Raw genomic sequence first — 4,199 nt, forward strand, 5'->3', positions numbered from 1 at the left:
TTCCCTCAAACTAAAGTCCCATTATGAATTCTTTTATGTTCCTCCTGTGTGCAAATACACATAGCCGTCAAATCCTAGATGCAGTGGTTGCACTTCCTCGAGGATGGATCCTCGCTGCAGGCTCTCAGGCTTCACATGCGGCAGTGTTCAATGTGGGGATCAGAATGTTCTAGATGTTCGCCAACCTTGGGGATCCACAGAAGTGGAGGGCATTTCCCGACTGAGGCTCCCTCTTCACCAGGCACCTTCTCTATTGCTTCCCAGTCTGCACCTTCTCAGCTCAGGCATCTGCAACCCCTCCTCAGCATACACATGAGGCGATAGGTCTTCATTTCCCTCAAGCCCACCTCCACGTTGGCATCTTCTTGGGGAAAGCTCTGCTACTTTCAGAAAGCAGGAGGCGGGGCATCCTTTTACTGAGCAAGTTCTTCATTGTCTTTTGCTCTCAACTATTTTCTTTCCTCTCAGAGAAAAAGAGGAGAATATCTTAGCATGCCGAGTTTACACGGTCCTGGGTCAGCTTTCTGAAGAAAGCCTCAGCGGGGAGGAAGACATCCACTCTCTCCTACCCTTTGGGGCCTCATCTGGGGGCTCATTTTCTAAATCACCAATTACATGGGTTACTTTAAAAAGGAGAGACATAGGGGTTTAGGGACATAGAATTAGTACATATGTCCTACCCCTTATGCTTCTACTCCTTCAGGTGCATTCCTGAAATTATTATTGTTATTATTATTTTCATGTAGAGCCAGAGGAAAATGTGATACTAGGTCAAGGTATAGAGGAAGATAACAAAAATGTTTATCGGCTTTTTCTGCTCCTTTTTGCCTTAATCTTTATCGTATTTGTCAATTGCTACATGTATCCATTTTATCACAATAAATAAATAAATAAATAAATATATAAATAAATAAATAAAAATAATGTAACAATAAAATTTGAAACTTATAAGTTTGAGTTTTTGTGTGCTTAACATAGTGCCCAAGTCCTAGGTACATAATAAATGCCAGCTATTAAAGTTACTGCTTTCAAAAAAATCTCCTTTTATTTTTAACTCTGTTTCTTTACCGATAATTGACTAGCTTTCTCCACGCTGGTGTTTACTTATAAAAATGGAGTAAAAAAGAGAAAATGTGTCCCATTCTTGAATTTACTCTTTCTTTTGTTCGCCTCCAAGCAATTTCCCTCAAACTACTCATGATTAAAACATAAATAATAATAATAGTAATAATATATACTTTCTTTACTCTGATTTATTCTCTTGTCTCAGTTTTTAAAATAATGTCATTTCAACCTGTTTTTTAGAATATAATTCTTCTATATTTAGAGAAAGTAATGTTTCTAAAGATGTAATAATATAGGGATTTTGATCTGAATTAGAATTTATGTAAGATCTAGAAGCTACTCACATTTACTTGATTTAAGTAATGAACACAATGTCCTACTAGTCAGAAATTTAAGTCTGACCCAGCTAATAGAAGAACATTTTCTCTTCTAAAAAGGCTTCTGTATTTAACAACTACTAAATGAACTTGTAAGTGAAAAAGGTAGTTGGAAGGTGGATATCTCTGGTGAGCTGAGCTAAGGAATAAATCACTCAATCAATTACCACGTCCTTCTTGAGTATATTGTGTACAAAGAACTTCGTGTTCTGTATGTGCTGATAAGGGGAACTCAATAGTGAACAAAATGTTTGTAGACTACATAGCAGGCATTAGCCATTTCTCCATTTACCTTTTGAGCTTGAGAGCAACATTGACAAATGCCTGTGAAAATCTTCTCTTAGATATTGTTCACAGACTCTCAATTCAGCATGGCTGAGACTGAACTTACCATCTCTCTGTTAAATGGCACCCATTCACAGCTGTGCCTGGCTCTTGCTTCTTTGCCATTCATCTCTCCCCATACAATCACGCCTCATTAAGTTTGGCTGATTCTTCCTCCTAAATAACTGGAGAAGCTGTCTCCTCCCCTATCCTGAGGCTGTTACCATTGATCAGGCTCTTGTGTTTTCTCATCATCTTTTCTGTATAGCCCCTGCTAGAGTGACCAACTGTCCCAGTTTGACAGGGACTGAGAGGTTTCTTGGATTGTAGGACTTTCAGTTTTAAAATAGGACAGTCCTACTTTTCACCCTGCCCACAGTATCTTCACATCTGGCAATCATAAGTTTAATCTCTGTATCTATGAGTCTGTTTCTGTTTTGTTTGTTTCTTTAAATAGATTTTCTGTTTTGTTTGATATTTTATATTCCACATATAAGTGAAATGATATGGTATTTGTCTTTCTCTGTCTGACTTATTTCATTTAGCATAATACCCTCAAGGTCCATCCATGTTGTCACTAATAGAAAGATTTCATTCTTTTTTATGGTGGAGTAATATTCCATTGGGTATATGTACCAGATTTTTATCCAATCGTCTATTTTTTTAAGTTTATTGGGGTAACATTGGTTAATACAATTATATAATTTTCAGGTGTACATTATAATTTGACATCTGTATATTCTATTGTGTGTTTACCACCCAAAGTCCAGTTTCCTTCAGCTACCATATATTTAATCCCTTTTACCTACTTCACCCTCTGCCTAGCCCCCTATATTTGACCTCCTTTAACCTTCTATCTACCCTTCCTCCACTACCCCCTACCTTCTGGTAACCACTAGTCTATAGTCCATGTCCATGAGTCTCTGTTTGTTTGTCCTGTTCATTTGTTGCTTTTAGGTTTTTATCACATATATAAGTGATATCATGCAATTTTCAACCTTTCCTGTCTGGCTTATTTCGCTTAGCATGATTATCTCGAGGTCCATCCATGTTGTCACAAATGGCAATATTTCATCTCTTCTTATGGCTGAGTAATATTTCATTGTATATATGTGCCACAGCTTCTTTAGCCAATTATCTATTGTAGGACACTTCGGTTGCTTCCATGTCCTGGCCACTGTGACTAATGCTGCTATGAACATCAGTGTGCAAATATCTTTTCGGATATGGGTTTTCAAGTCTTTGGAGTAAATACCCAATAGAAGGATTGCTGGATCATGTGGTAGATCAATTCTTAGTTTTTTAAGGAACCTCCATACTGTTTCCATAGTGGCTGTACCAATTTGCAGTCCCACCAGCAGTGTATGAGGGTTCCTTTTTCTCCACATCCTCTCCAACATTTGTTATTACTTGTCCTGTTGATTATAGCTATTCTAACAGGTGTGAGATGGTATCTCATTGTGGTTTTGATTTTCATTTCCCTAATAGCTAGCAATGTTGAATATCTTTTCAAAGATTTGTTGGCCATTTGTATGTCCTCTAAAGAGAAGTGTCTTTTTAGATCCTCTGCCCAGTTTTTGATTGGATCACTTGTTTTTTGTTGTTATTTGTTTTTTGTTGGTATGAATTCTTTGTGTATTTTGGATATTAGGCCCTTATCAGAAGCGTTGCTTGCAAATATATTTTCCCATTCGGATGGTTGTCTCCTTACCTTGTTAACAATGTCTTTTGCTGAGCAGAAGCCTTTTAGTTTGATATAATCCCATTCATTTATTTTAGTTTGTACTTCCCTTGCCTTTGAGGTCAAATGCATAAAATCTTTAAGTCCAAGGTTCTTGAGTTTAGTTCCTATGTTTTCTTCTATGCATTTTATTGTTTCAGGTCTTATATTCAGGTCCTTAATCTATTTTGAGTTAATTTTGGTGTGTGGTAATAGACAACAGTCTAGTTTCATTCTTTTGCAGGAGGCTTTGCAGTTTTCCCAGCACCATTTATTGAAGAGGCTCTCCTTTCTTCACTGTATGTTTTTGGCTTTTTTGGTCTAAAATTATTTGCCCATATAAATATGGGTTTATTTCTGGACTCCTGATTCTGTTCCACTGCTCCATGTGTCTCTTTTTCTGACAATAGCATGCCATTTTGATTGCTGTCGCTTTGTAGTATAATTTGAAGTCAGGCAGATTGATAACTCCAGCCTCATTCTTATTTCTCAGGATGGCTTTGGCAATTCTGGGTCTTTTATGCTTCCATACAAATCTGATGATGTTTTGTGCTATTGCCTTAGAAAATACCGATAGAATTTTGATGGGGATTGCATTAAATCTGTATAATGCTTTAGGTAATATGGTCATTTTAACTATGTTGCTTCTTCCAAAACATGAACAAGGAATATCTTTCCATTTCTTTGTATCTTCTTCGATTTCTTTTAATAAG

This window comes from Pteropus vampyrus, unplaced genomic scaffold (genome assembly GCF_000151845.1).
Source record: "Pteropus vampyrus isolate Shadow unplaced genomic scaffold, Pvam_2.0 Scaffold729, whole genome shotgun sequence".
Taxonomy (NCBI): Eukaryota; Metazoa; Chordata; class Mammalia; order Chiroptera; family Pteropodidae; genus Pteropus; species Pteropus vampyrus.